Source organism: Ctenocephalides felis, unplaced genomic scaffold, assembly GCF_003426905.1.
Source record: "Ctenocephalides felis isolate EL2017-DRISC unplaced genomic scaffold, ASM342690v1 CF-g0.4_SCAFFOLD_01886, whole genome shotgun sequence".
In the NCBI taxonomy this organism is placed as follows: domain Eukaryota; kingdom Metazoa; phylum Arthropoda; class Insecta; order Siphonaptera; family Pulicidae; genus Ctenocephalides; species Ctenocephalides felis.
The window spans coordinates 185,915,063-185,931,664 of record NW_020538040.1 but is presented as its reverse complement, the minus strand read 5'-3'; the positions used below and the strand labels follow the sequence as shown (position 1 = coordinate 185,931,664).

Genomic DNA, 16,602 nt, shown 5'->3' with positions numbered 1-16,602 from the left:
ATAATTAAATTAATAAACTTATTATTTACTCTTTTTAAAGATATAGTTGTGGCTTTGGCAGAAGTATTTGGTTGTTCGGATAATGCGTTCTATTTACCAGGTACCATGTATCAATTTTGGTTCTGAACAATGAGTTGTTGTAATGTAAGTCCTTTTTCTAGAATGCAACTCGTAGATAAAAAATTTCATCAGATAGAGAATATTCAACTGATGAGTGTTGCAGCAATGCCCCCGAAAGGCTATTCTGACTTGTTATCATAGTTTATTTCGATATTTCAGTACCCACTAAGCTGACCAAAGTGGGTACCGAACTCGGAATTAGTGGTTGACGATAGCAAATGTGGTTGCATTAACATATGCTTTCACCAGCTTCTACAGATCTTGGATCAATTCAGGATTTGCCATGTTTTTTATTAATTTTATTTTATAAAGAGCAAACAAAGCTATTTTTATACGTTCTATGAGCTATTTTAATGTGATTCCTCACAACTTAACATTATTGAGAGGCAAACCAGTCATTGACCAGTTTCTCTGATTAGATTTTTATCAGATATTTCTAATGGCGTGAAAATGGTGTGTGAATTTCTATTTCACTTGAAATCATATTTAGTTTATTTTAGTTTTATTTAATTTTTTCAAGTAAAATTGATATTACTATTGAGATCAAAATTTTGTTAACTAGTCATACTGCTGCCACCACATCGATTAATAATTTAGCCAAATTATTTCTGTTATTCTTGTTTTCTAGAAAAATTCTAATGTATAATAAAATGTTTCAAATTCCCTACTGTATTTATTTAAAAAAGAATTGACCAAAATCTACTGCTAGGACTTTCGGACTTTCGTACTTTTGGACCCAAAAATCCTATTAAATTTACTGTTAGTAGAAAACAAAAAAATTCCGAAGAACCTATCAATTCAAAAATAATTTAGAAGATTTACATTAGTTAAAACATTTTTTAAAACAATCAACCAGGAACTACTGCATAATCTTTTAGACATTTGGAGGACTTTTCACATTCAAATGGCTCAAAAATAATTCTATTCTGTTAGAAGTAAAAAAAAATCCGAACAACCTATAAACTCAAAAAGCATTTGGAATGGTTTCAAAATTAGGTGATAAAGTAAAAATAATTTTATCTAACCAATTCTATCATTTTATCCTCTAATAAAAAGTTGGTCACCTTATTTTGTGCTGCATATATGACAAAGTTTTTTCCATATATGCTTGCAATTTTAATAAGTGACATATCAAAAACCAGGTGATAAAACGAATAATTTTTGAAAAATTAAAAAATTTTATGTTAATTATTAAGGTTATACGATGCAAATAATTTAGCCAGTTAAAAGTTGTTACGTATTAAAAATTCAATAAGTAAATAATTAATAAAGTAAATTAATTGTAAGAATATAGATTTAGACTTATGCTGAAATGATCAAAACAGGTATAACCAGAAATCTGATATAATGTTCAGATTTTATGGAATTTGTTAGCGCAAATTGTTTTGATCTAAAATTGTACTATGCATATGTAATGCAAACACATCTTGGCCCAGAAATTGAGAAATTCTATTTGGGATTAGTTAGATATCCAAATATGGATAGTTTTCACCTGGGCTTCAATAAGATATACACATAAAAATGAGCTAAAATTTATATTGTGATGTATCATAAACACAGAATAAAACTTTTAATTACAGGGATAGGAGTTATATGTAAAACAGTACATAAACTGGAAACATACATCTCATACCAAACAACTTTTATTGTCGAAAAAAGTAGGCATGAATTTAAAGGTTTCTACAAAAACGCAATTTATTGCATGTTATTTTGTAAATGAATTAGAATAATCTTTAACACGTGGAATAAAATATGAGAATTTAAGCAAAGATATTATCCAAGTATGTCAAATTACAGAAAAAATTATATCTTTGTTAATTGTAATTTTTAACCTTGATATTTAGTAAGGATGTTTTCAAAAATCCAACCATAAGTTATATTTAATAGTAAAATTCAGGAGCTTTGTTGTAGAAAAGATTGGTGGACTGATTCTGCCGCATAACAGACTAATGTTATGGCAAGGCTATGTTATGAAAAACTTTCCATAGTAAATATTTAAAAAAGCCATCTAGTTGCTGTGCAGTCAGGCGCATTTTTCAGGTTGTCAGATAGAGAACCTAACCGCATAAATGTCAAAAAAAAACGATTTCAGATAACAGGGTTTTTCTGACCCAGCTTGATAACATACAAGTGACGGTGAGGTTTATGTGTTAAATTCCTGAATGTACAGCAAATATATAGCATTGCAACAGTATTCAGTATGATTCAGTAGCATAATGTATGGAAGTTGGAGCGTAACATGGCCTTGCCATAACAGTTTTCTGTTATGCGGCAGAATCGGTCCCTAGTATTAAAGAAGAAATAGTTGGAGAATATTGGTACAAATTTTTAGGATGATCTTATCAATATATTATAAAAAATATGAAATACAAAATTTCAATTTCTGGAGTTGAGGTTTTATGGTTCGATTTTTGAGAATTACTAATAAGCTAATTTTGTGGCACGTTAATAATTATTGTTATCAGTAAAGAAAATGTGTGGATCTGCACCATAAAATTTGGAAAACCTTTGTTAGAACTTTGCTGCAATAACAATAACTAACTACATCAATTATCCATTTGCACAAAAATGGAATACCATGTTTTAAACTCATTAACTCTTTTGCTACGGGAGTATTTTCCGCACAAGTGACACTGCTGTACGAGCAAGCAAGCCCCCCAAGTATTTCAAAATTTTCTAGTCATCAATAAAAATGCATTTAAAAAGTGAAAATTGCATTGACAATTTAACTCATAGTGATAAATACTGAAGCAATAGTTGACGCATTGGATGTCGTCTATGGACGACACTCGTACTAACAGGTCGTCAAGGTGATCTCGTAGCGAAAGAGTTAATAAAAACAAAATAGATAGTAAAATTTTATATGTGTATTTGCAATAGTCATAGTAGGAGAATTAAACAATAGTCCCATTACATTATTAAATATCGAATTTCTTGAAATAAACAAATCGCGCATAAATATTTTCACATAAAATGCACCAAAGGAAATACAAACACAGGGACTCACAATTGTACAAAATATTTTATATTATCATCCTTATCATAAATAAGCTCTTGAAATGAAAAATAACGCTGGTAACAAAAAATGAGCTAAGTTGTAAAGTTTTTATTTTCATAAATTAACTCGAAATCTATTTTTGAAGCACATTGTTTATTACTACATAGGTCCTGGTAAATTAAATATGAAATATTTCATATCGAAAGCAAATTGAAAGACGCAGCCTGGGTATTCTGAGAACACAATTTACATATTACGCAGAGTTTGAATTACGACAGCCCTCCTATAACACGGTATCCCTATAACACGGTTTTCGTTCAGCAGTCCATAAGTTCTTTTCGAGCCACCTATGAATGACTTTAGTAACTAGATATTGTAAAAGGTTTGAATACCGGCTATTCTATTTTTTACAATATGTTTATGTAAATATCCAGTTTATATCATAGCTGTGCACAACATCGGTTTTAGTAGTGTCAGACCTATTTAACAAAACGTTAGTCTTTCTAAAAAAAATACTGCTTGAAAATTATTGGTTGAAAATTTAATTTTCAGGTTAGCTTTTGTTTCATTTTTGTATCATACTTTTATATAAACTCTTCAATTCAAGAAAAATAATTTCTATTTTTTATCAAATCTTTATATATCCGTTCAATTCAATAAAAACAATGTATGATGTATCATACCTTTTGTATTTTTTGAACTGCTTATAATACGATACAAATAATGTGATTTGTACTATTTTTGAATTTCTTTTACCATGATTCCTATACAACGCGCTACAAATTAATCTGAACTCTACGTTAAATCTGTTATTCTTATACCACGGTTTTCATATCACTCTCACCGCGTTATCGGAGGGTTGACCATTTTCTTGCGCAGGCGGCAAAAAGTCTTTCATTCCGGAATGTTAGGACAAAACCAGGTCATACCAGGCGTAAATTGGACGAACACCTTTTTTTGAATTCATCCCAGGCGTAAATTGAACCCAAACTTTTGTTTGTTTAATTTGTTCCGTTAAAAATTAGATAAACTGATTTTTATTGACTAATAAACTGGAAAAGGACCATCTTACTAGAATATTAGGGATTGTTAACAAGTGTGAATGTTATTTTGTCAGACCATAAACTTTACTAAAAAAGGTACTGATTATATTTATATATTTGTAGCATATTGCTTAACGCAGGCGTGTCGTAGTAGATGAGTGTAAAATTTAAATTTATATCAATTACACAATGTTATATATTAAATATTATATCATACCTTAGGTATAAAACAGAGGAATAATACTACATAATATATCGTGCAGTCATTAATGTCTAAAACGTAGAAATGCATACATAATCCATCCAAGAACTTCAATAACGTAGGCCACAATTTTTACATAAACAATTGTCACATGTAGTAATGCAAATAAATAAGTGTTTTGATGTGTGCTGAGGGCACAAAAAAGCTCAATTTTCAATTTCGAGTAGACGTCGTTAAAGATTTTTGGACCACAGACTTGGATGTCAGATGATATCTTGCACAAGTGCCTAAGGACACCTTTATAAATAGGAAATCAGTAATCGTAGCGAATTTATTTGCAAACGCATTTGTTTGCAATATATAATAAATATATGTAAATGTTTGCTCAATTTTGCATTAATATGCTTTGGAAGAAGACAAAAATGCTTTAAATGTTTGAGCAAGACATTACTCTGCACATTTGAGATAAAAATTGTTACAAAGTTAGGTTTTAGAATACTTGTTCAGAATTTTATTTCACTAGTGTAACACATATTTATAACGAATGTTATTATAAAAAATAAATAATTAAAAGTTTATTTTACAAATTGGTTAGATGTTAGGTTTAGAAATTTTGCAAGATATAAAAATAATTTAAGTGCACAAACTAAATGTTATAAATTACATGTGTATGAATTTCATGTATTTTATTATTATTTATATTATATATAATTAGTCAGGCTTAAATCGGCTTAAATGAGCAATTCGCTGCGATATATTTATTTCCACAAATAATATTATTATAAAATTATAGAATATATTCTGAATAAGACGTATAGTTACGTATGTATATTGTTGAAATATCATCATATCTAAATGGTAAAATAATTAAGAGCACAGGCTGTTCATTCAGTTAAAATTGATAAAATTACTAAGCAAAAACTACTAATTTTCACTGATAAAATCTTTTAACACTTAACATTGAATTATATTTATTATCACATTTTGTTGTGAATTAAAATTGTTATTTTGAATTTCAAACCAACAGCCTATTATTATTTACTTGTAATTCACATTGTTACAAATTATGTATAAAAAGTTTTTGCAAATCATTTGTTCACTAAATAAAAAAATTAAAAATGAATAATATATTTTGAACTCAAAAACAACAACAGTGCATGTCGAACAAATTATACACTTTTTTCAAATTTGATAAAAAAGGAACTCTTAATGAAATCCAAATAATCATTTGTATAGCTTTTCCATAAATCTTCTTCATGTGATTTCACGATTGTAATTTGAAACGCTTTTAATAATATTTTGATTTAATTTGGTTTTGCTAATTATGCAGATTTAATTAAAAATCAATATTTAGCAATTCAATAATAATTTTATTAAACATCAATCTTTTTGAGACATTTCTTTATATAAAAATCATATCACCCTTAATCCATATTGGAGCTAATTTGCTCAAGATTTTGAGTTAAAATTGCCTATAATTGCTGCAAATTGCCCAAAATGTTTCAAATTTATTAATAATGCTCCAAATTGCCTAAAAATGTTGAAATTTGTCTAACTTGTGAATTGATCAAAATAATTGCCAGATAATGTTATTGATTTGCTTATTTTGTGACATTTTAGTGACAGATTTTGCTTACTTTTGCTGACAAAGGGGGATGGGGGGTAAATGTACTAAATCTGCTTACGTAATACTTGAACGATCCCTATTCCGCATAATACGCTATCCCGTATAAGACGCTCTTTTGGCCAGTTATCTGGAGAATCGTCTTAACGGGGTTTACTGTATAACACTGTAGGTATAAATGATAGCAATGCACAAAACCACGCTGTACAACTGTACAATTTAGAGGGAGCATATATTTCTTCGAAGTCTTTTCCTTATATATAGATGGCAATACTTATTTCCTTGAATTAAATTTATTTAGATGCAACATGGGCTTTTATTTGCCGTTATATGTAATAATCATTATAAATGTATTTATAAACATTAATATTTATTAATGTTATATAATACAATAACATTATTTAATAACATTAGTTCAACGTTCCTTCAATGACAAAGTTTTTTTGATAAAATAGTCATTGTAGTATAAATTTATTCATAATCTTTTATACGAGGCATAACTGCCTTGTGAGATATGAAAATGTATGTATATTAAAAATAAAAAAAATAAAAAAAATAACAAAAAATTAAAAAAAAATATTCATTATAAAAAATTACTAAATGCCATAAATTTGCATTGGAAAAAATATGACTAATAATGAGACCAATGGAAATATTTAAATTTATTATTATTATTTTTTTTTTTTGAAACTTATGGATATCTAAATTTTTAAAGATTATTCAAGGTTTTCTAAAGATTTCTCTCATTTTTAGTTTTTTCATAAAGTATATTAATTATTCCAAAATGAACGGTGGAGCAATTCTTTCAAATACTTAGGTATAAAAATATAACAACTCAACGTATAATTGTAAGAATAAACTGATGATATTACTTGTAAAATTTTGTTGATAAATTATTATAACTTCAAAAAAAGTTATAAACCAGTGCATTAGCTCATAGAAATTTATTACTTTCTGATTAATTATAAATCTCAAAAACTGATTATTGTACTTGTACAAACTTTGTTAACAAAAATATGAAATACCATAAATTTGGGCTGATAATAATTTTAGCAAATATAAATACTATTTAAATTTTTAAATTTTTCATTAAATTTTTGGTTTTATAAAGACCTCTCATTTTTCATTATTCTTATAAAATATATTATCAATATTGACTCTAAAGAAATACTTTCACACTCTATATATAACGATTTTATAACTCAATAAAAAAAAACTGATGATTGTACTTTACATGAGAATTCATTCGTATAGTTATTAAATGTATGTGCAACGACACATTTAATTAAAATGAAAGAAAAAAAATGTTTTGAAGACAACTTTTTAATCATAAGTGTTTTAACACTTGAATATTATCTGTCTGAGTGGCATTAATATAAAATTATTTCAATATAGTGTTAGATGAAAGGCTTTTTATAAGAAGTTATTACATTGGAAGATAATGTGAAAACACTGTTTATATATATATATATATATATATATATATATATATATATATATATCTTGATAGTTTTTTCGACGTTGAATATATATATATATACATACATAAATACATACATACATATAGGGTAGAGCAGGGCTTAAAGGTTCGCGGGTGAAAAGGTCCTGAAAAATCAGTAAAGTTGAAAAAAAACTAGCTGTAAGTGGAATTCTGTCTTAAGGCAATTAAGGCATCGTGCCTTAAGGCAAATTGCTGGAACTTCCCGCACCAAAAACTATTATTTTTTTAAAAACGATTAATATTTTTGAAAAAAATTTACTTTGATAAAAGATTTTTGAGAAACTATAAATTGGACAAAAAATTACTTTTTTTTAAAAAAAAAAATTTAAAAAAAAAAAAAAAAATTAATTTTTTTTTTTTGAAAAAAATTTTTTTTTTATTTTGACATATTGTGGAAGATCTGAACTTTTTTTCAAAGTAATCGTACTGTTTTAACTGCATAGGGACAAATATAAAGCGCGTAAGCGCCGCGTCGGTGTCTAACGCATAAGCATTGGTACGGAACCCATAGGAATGTTAACAAAATGTATACTTATTGTTAAAATCTCTATAAAATATCTGATAATTTGGTGTGCATATGTCTAATGATCATTTTTGACCGCCAAATGGCTCATTTTTTTACTTTTTCCTCCATATCTCCTAAACCGTCAGACCTACCTTCATGAAAATAGATTATTCATCTTGTCAATACAAGTGAAATGTTTTTTGAATTATTCAAATCGGACGCTCCGTTCTCTTAAAAACTGAGTTACCGTTTTCGGCACTTTTTGCCCCGTATCTTCGAAACGGCTAGACCTGCCTTCGCCAAAAACTAATCAGCACGTCTCCTTATCAATACGAATCGAATGTTTTTTGAATTATTCAAATCGGTTGATCCGTGTTCCCGAAATCGTCGACGAAAATTTGTATCCGCACATACATACACACACATACATACACACACACACACACACACACATACATCCATTTTTTCTAAGGTATGCCAAAATGTTCAGAAACCTCTGGCAAAGGTGTAAAAATAAAAAATAACAAATAAAAAAGTAAATTAAGTTAAAAAATGCAAATTCACAAAAGAATGATTAAATAAAATAATTATACCAACTCTACTGATGAATATTTCTAACGAAATGTACACAGGAAAGTACCAGATAAAATACCTGACAAAATACCAGATTAAGATTTTTTATAGTGTATCTATCTCTGTAAAAAATGTACACATGAAAATTATATTTTGCATTGCTTGAATAATGTAGCTATTATTTCGTAAAATCCCTTTTAATGAAAAGTAAGGCATTTGATCTATTTACCCTATGATGTCCTATTTTGCCGCGCCTATGAAGAAAAAAAAGGAAGAATGACCAATTTTAAAAAATTCTACAAAAATAAATTAGCTGGAACTACTACTGGAACTACATCGTCAGATAGTTGTTTGTTTGATATGTGTTATTTGTTGTGATATAATGGTTTAGTTTACATAATATAATTGCTCAAAGTCAAATTTGACCTTTGTGCCCCGCCCAACTCTATATCAACAATTTTAGATAAATCCTAATAGTAAAAATATATCAGAAGCGCGCCCAACCAGGGTCCCAAAAAATACTCAATGATCTCATAAATATCCATCACACATCACACTATTTATTTATTCTTTCATTATTATCATTATTATTAAAATTATTATTATTAAAATTATTATTATTATTATTATGTTATTTTATTATTTTTAATATTGTTCTTTTGTTATATCATTTGCCATTTATTATTTTTATTGTACTTTATTGTTTTTCTATTATTATTCTGTTATTCAAATTTTATTTATTTTTTTTATTAATTTTATTATTATCAATATTTTTTTGTTATTTGATATTAAATTATATCAATTGGATATCATTTTACTGGAAATACTGTCCTATAATTTTATAATAAATTTTATTTCTAGTTTTTATCTAATGTTACGAGATGTCATTTAGCAATTGCAATTGATATTGAAATCGACTCTTTCCACTCGGATGCTTCCGGCGGCAAAATATATATAAATCAGTCTCTCAACAACTCATTAAACTAATACGTCCCGACCGCTATAAATAAAACACTTTAAAAAAAAATTCAAATTTGTAAGTGAAACACGTTGATAAAAGGCTACTTTATTAGCAAAATTTGCATCTATAGTTACACAATTTCTTAATTATATTGTGATAGATTTTTGTTAAGAAAAATAGGCATTACTTAGTCTTTTTCTTGCCGCCACTGGAGCAGCATCTCGAGGAGGGGGTTGATGGAAAAAATAGGCACCCGACGCTGTTTATAAGAATATTATTCGCCTTCTCTCCGATACACGCATCCGTAACGATATAAATAATAAATAAGTAGCACAGAATCGTTTGAAATAGCATTGCAATGATATCAGATATTGAAAGTGATTTAGATCAAGATAAGAGGCATCAATTGGAAAAGAATGGAACGAATTTATCTCGCAATTTTTCGTTTCATTCATATTTTTCATGTTCCTATACTGTTTTATCGGGCAGAAGCGATTCGGCACGGAGCTGAGACGCGCCCTCGTTCTTCTCTCCTATCATATGAGGATCTACTAGAATGCTAACTTTAGTCTATCTATATTATCGCCGTATTATTCTTATCGGCTGCCATTAATCGCATGTAACAAGCGATGTTATAAATTATGAATTGCCTTCTTTCTTATATTTGCTGCCTGCACGAGTCGTCATCTAGATCGCGAGTGAAATCGTATCGATATCAAACATGTAATAAACAGGATGAATACAAAGAATAATATGTATACTGAAACATATATGTATATATTAAGTACTCGGAAATAAACTTAACTGAGGACGGATGCTGCACGATAGAGATCAGGAAGAGAATCGTCTGCGCCAGAGCGGATATCAAGTAAAAAAGGAGACTACTGGTGAGCAAACTGACTTATGCAAAAAACTGATAAAATGAAGCTTGGCTCTGTATAGATCAGAGGTATGGATTTTAAGCAAACACTTAGAGGCTTTTGATAGATGTAGTTCGAGAAAAATGAGGAAGTTCTGCGTATAATGTAGTGTAAGCTGGACGGTTGTTTGATATGATGGAAAAATACAATGAGGCAAGAGTGAACCCATATTGAAAAAAAAACTACGACTCCATCAAAAATAAAATAGATAAACTAAAAGGACTAGAACGAAGAAAAATCCTGATGATAGCCCAATTGATCAATAAGTGAATATATACAGGGATCTGAAAACCAAGTCACAAAACACTGATGTATAGAAGCAAAGATTGATAGTATAAAAATTGTATGCACTTTCGGAAACATGCAGTTGGTAAAAATGAGGATATATAGCAAGAAAATTCGGTGAAGATTCGGAGAGAAATGTTTTTTTTAATATAATTGCAAAAATTTAAAAAAAAAATCCATATTGAAAAAAAATAAAAACTGAAAGGGTTTGAACAAAGAAAAACACAGATGATAGACTATTTGAGCCAAAAAATTATACGGATACTAAAGCCGATCGCACAAGACTAGGAAATTTGGAAGCAGATTTTTTTAAATTCTTATTATATAGTAGAATTCTTCCCTGAAGCGAGTTGGAGTTTAACTCAGCTCACGGACCTGCCCTAGGGCAGCACTACCCATTATTATTATTATATAGTAGTAAACTTGTAGGGTAAAAATGATAGGTGAAAATCAACTGATTAGTGTCATACTTGGAAAATTGGCATATTTTTATATTAGTGATATATGTATTGAAAAAGGAGACATTTATTAAGTAAACTACAGTTACCTACGAGCAAAATAAAAAAAGTTGTGAAAAATAGACCGTTAGAGATAATAGAAAAGAAAAGTAGTAAATAGCTTGATGAGGAATAAAAAGAAAATTAAATGAGTTCACTCATTCAGTTCAAATAAATGTGCAAGACATTTTCGACATTTATAACCATATTATAGGTTATAAATAAAACGATAAAATGAGTTTCAAAATTTTTAAAAAACTTGAATTTTTGCAAAAAAAAAAATAAATTACGATACGGGAAGTTTCAGCAACTTGTCATAAGGCACGATGCCATGCAACACTAATTTGATTTATTATTAATTTTAAAATCTTTTATATTTTCTCTGTTTGCTTTCCGCACAGAATATTAGTAAAATATTTCAATGAATTTATATAAAACAGAAGCTAAATTTTATACACAGATATTATTTACCGTAGGGCAAGTTATAGTAATCGCAAAAAAATCGAAAATGAAAGTTTTTATATATCTTTACGTTTCAAAACCCTCTGAACATTTTGGCATACCTCAGAAAAAATGGATGTGTGTGTGTGCGGATACAAATTTTCGTCGACGATTTCGGGAACACGGATGAAGCAATTTGCATAATTCAAAAAACATTCGATTCAATAAAGAGACGTGCTGATTAGTTTTTGGCGGAGGCAGGTCTAGCCGTTCCGAATTTACGGGGCAACAAGTGCCAAAAACGGTAACTCAGTTTTTAAGAGAACGGAGCGTCCGATTTTAATAATTCAAAAAACATTTTACTTGTATTGACAAGATAAAGAATTGATCAATTTTTCATGAAGGCAGGTCTAGCAGTTTCGGAGATCTGACATCAAATTACCAGATATTTTATAGAGATTTTAACAACAAGTATAAATTTTGTTTACATTTCTATGGGTTCCGTACCAATGTTTATCTGTTAGCCTTACGCGCTTTGACATATCGTCTCTATGCAGTTAAAGCAGTACGATTGCTTTGAAAAAAAGTTCAGAATTTCCACAATATGTCAAAATAAAGAAAACATTTTTTTTTTTCAAAAAAAAAATAATTTTTTTTCAAATTTATAGTTTCTCAAAAATCTAATTTTTCGAAGTAATTTTTCAAAAATGTTAATCGTTTTTAAAAAAATAATAATGTTTGGTACGGGATGTTCCAGCAATTTGCCCTAAGGCACGATACCATGCGCCACATTAGTTTCTTATTATTAATGAATTACACTAAAATCACATGTAACAAGAGGAATAAATTCAGTTGGATGAGTTACACATAATACATAGTTAGTATATAGACGGTCGTATCTGACGAAATAGATGAATTCTTATGAAATCTGTGTATTATCGCTTTCCCATCTCATAGTTGATTATCCCGATAAGACGATCACCATATGCGATGTAGAGACAAAACGTTCTGTGCCGCTAAACAGTCTCAATAATGAAGACCGTTATAAATGTGTAAATTACACAACGTCGAGCAGCCCTCTGTCAGGCGATCCTAATAGCGCTCCCATGAATTTATATATGTATAAATAAACTGGCGTGAGCAGCCCAATCAAATTAAGTTGCGTTGCGAAGCATATTATCCCTGTAATAAAGGCCGCAGCGTTCGTCGCCCGGCGAGCGGGAGAGATGCGGGAGAGATGCGGGAGAGATGCGGGAGAGATGCCGTTGCGACGGTCGGGCTCCGGCTGTAGTCCAGTCATTTGGTGGAAAAAAGGCTATTGCCGGTACAGTACTCCGGGAATTCTGAAAATTGGTAATCTTATAGATTTCGAGGTGCTCTTTACGAAAATCAACTTTGCCACCTGAAATTTGAACGGCAAGTTGCCGCCATATCGGAAAAATGGCGTCAAAAAACAGCTTTTTCAAAATAACTCCACTCTGGCTCATTCTACGATAAAAGTATCTATGTACGAATTAAACTAGATAAAATTTCCTACAAGGCACGGATACAAATTTTCGTCGACGATTTCAGCAACACGGATGAAGCGTTTGGAATAATTCAAAAAACATTCGACTCGTATTGAGAAGGAGACATGCTGATTAGTTTTTGGCAAAGGCAGGTCTGGCCGTTCCAAAGATATGGGGCAAAAAGTGCCAAAAACGGTAACTTAGTTTTTAAGAGAACGGAGCGTCCGATTTGAATAATTCAAAAAATATTTTACTTGTATTGACTAAATGAGGAACTGTTTAAATTTTTGGAAAGGTAGGTGCAACGACTTCGGAGATATGGAGGAAAAAGTAAAAAAATGAGCCATTTGGCGGTCAAAAATGATCATTAGACATATGCTCATCAAATTATCAGATATTTTATAGAGATTTTAACAATAAGTATGAATTTTGTTCTTTAAAAAACTGTTTTTTCGTAAAATTTATAGTTTGAGAGTACGGCCGCCTTAAAGTCTTTGCTGCTCTCGCCGTAGTATCAAATCTGTCCATATATGACAGCACTTTGAACTTGACCACATTCTCTCTAATAAATAAATATTTCAATGTTAAATTAAGAAAATAAGATCTAGAAATGAAATAAATCAAATATTTTCTGTTTTTTTGCCGATTTTTTAACACTTCCATAGCAAAGTAGCCCTAAACAAAATTAAACTAGAGAAAGTTTTTTTATAATTTATTCAATATCTTTTATTTTGTTAAACCAATTTTTTTTATTTCAAGATCTTATTCGCTTAATTTAACATTGATGAAAATTTATTTATTAGAAAGAATGTGGTCAAGTTCAAAGTGCTGTAATATATGGAGAGATTTGATACTGCGGCGAGAGCAGCAAAGACTTTGAGGCGGCCGTACTCTCAAACTATCAATTTTACAAAAAAAACGGTTTTCTGAAGAATTGTAGGAAATTTTATTTAGTTTAATTCGTACATAGATACTTTTATCGTAAAATGAGCCAGAGTGGAGTTATTTTGAAAAAGCTGTTTTTTGGCGCCATTTTTCCGATATGGCGGCAACTTGCCGTTCAAATTTCAGGTGGCAAAGTTGATTTTCGTAAAGAGCACCTCGAAATCTATAAGATTACCAATTTTCAGAATTCCCGGAGTACTGTACCGGCAAAAACGACCAAATGACTGGACTACTGTGCGTGTGCGAGAACTGCGAAGGATGCGAATAGTGCGGGAACGGTACGGGAACGGTACGGGAACGAAACGGGATTTCCCGGATGAAAACATAACGAGTCGAATAACCCTGCTTTGCTGTGTGCGTGACGAATCGAACGACGACGCAGACGCGTTCTGCACAACGAATTCCTGCGCTCCGGTTGCCATGGCAGACACCAAAGCCACACCCTGCACGATCGACGACGCGTATCGAGCGCCGTAATCTAATACTCTAATTGTAATTCCGTTTTGTGTACGATACCGGCAACCCTGTGTTTTTCCGTATTAACTATTATAATGTTACCAAATACAGGCGAACAGGCGCATCAATACACTGCGCCTACGAGGAAAGGACCCAGAATTCAATATACGCCACACGCGGGCAGCGTCGAGCCCACGAGCGCCGGCCGGATTACTACTGCTAAGGAAAAAGTTCAGGAAAAAAAATATAGGGTAGAGCGGGGCTTTAAGATCTGCAGGTAAAAGTTTTTGCAAGGTAAAGTTCACTACCATTATCTCAGTAAATCAGTAAAGTTAAAAAAAAAACAATATTTGCAAGTAGAAGAAAAAAGATGTATAACCAGCCATAATCTTGATTTTTTAATTTTAATTTGAAAATTTGCTTTATTTGACTTAAATACATACATTGATTTTTACATAAAGATACAAATGTATACGCCTATTCTGGGAATATCATTATACTTCATATATAATATTGTTTGCATATACGAAATACTCGTATATATTTGTTTCAATTAACTTATATAGGTATGAAAAGTGCTATTAAAAACATACTGCCATCAAGTATATATCATCTTGATTCTTGCGACGATTCAGAAGAAAAACGGCAATGGAGAATCATCAAGAAAAAATATTTCTTTCACTGTTATCTTTTTGGTTGTAAGCATTGGTGCTTTTAGTTCACGAGACTTTAATATAATTTTTAAGTATACGTTATCTAATTATTTTATAAGATGTAATGTTAATTTTAAATTAAATTCGATAGCTTTTTTATATACCCCCTGGGTTGGGTAAATGGAACCAACTAAACCGTTACTCTAGCAAGCACACAAAAAATAAAAATAGCAAATAAAAAAGTAAATTAAGTTATATCTGATTAATCTCTACTGATAAATATTGCTGACGAAAAACTAGATCAAGGTTATTTGTAGTATTATCTCTGTAGACATGCACCCGTGAGATTTATTTTTTGCATTGGTTGTATAATGTAGCTAATATTTTTGTAAATCAAATTTCAAAATTTCAAATTAAAATAAAAAAGACATTGGATCTGTTTGCCGAATGACCGTCCCAATTTACTCCTGTCGTATTTAATGGCAAAGTAAAAATTATTTGTATTCAATATGTAAGTGAACTTTAGCATTTCTTGAAATTTACAAAAAAAACTATTATATTTTTGGAAATTTTAATGAAAGTTGATATTCATTTTCGATTTTTAAAAACATTTATAAAAAAAAAATTTTGTTTCCTCAAAAACTGCATGACCATTTTCTAACCATTTTTTCTTCACATCTTCGAAACAGCTAGACGTGCCTCCGGCAAAAATTAACCAGGCGTCGGTACGAACCGAATGTTTTTTGAATCATTCTAATCGGATGCTCTGTTCTCTCAAAACCTGCTAGTCTTTGCATTTTTGCTCTGTATCTCCAAAAAGGCGGGAAAAAGACTAAGTAATGCCTATTTTTTTAACAAATTGAAAAAAAAATCTATCACATTTCGCTAATAAAGCAGCCTTCTATCTTAATTTCATTTACAAATCTTTGAATTTTTTTTAAGTTTTTTTGTTTTATTTATAGGGTCAAAACGTATCAGTTTTATGAGTGTTGAGAGACTGATTTATATGTATTTTGCCGCCGGAGTCATTCGAGTGGAAAAGGTTAATTTAAACTTCAGTTGCAACTGCTAAATGACATCTAGTAACATTAGATAAAAATTAGAAATAAAATATATTACAAAAGTAAAGGACAGTATTTCCATTAAAATGAATCCTTATAATGATAATTTAATATGAAATGAAAAGATAATAAAATTAATGAAATACATAAATAAAATTACCATTTTTGCTTCATATCTCCGGAACACTAAACTTGCTTCCAGCAAAAATTAATCAGGCTGCGGTGCAACCGAGTTTTTTGAATCATTCTAATCGGATGCTCTGTTTCTCAAAAAACCTGATAGTCTTTGCACTTTTTGCCCTGTATCTC

General features: G+C 30.0%; 1 protein-coding gene across 1 annotated transcript in view; it reads right to left on the bottom strand.

Moving 5' to 3' along the window:
• LOC113376406 (FERM and PDZ domain-containing protein 4) overlaps positions 1-16,602 on the bottom strand; it is a 537,953-nt gene that overhangs the window by 299,114 nt on the left and 222,237 nt on the right. The gene's annotated exons all lie outside the window — the stretch shown is intronic.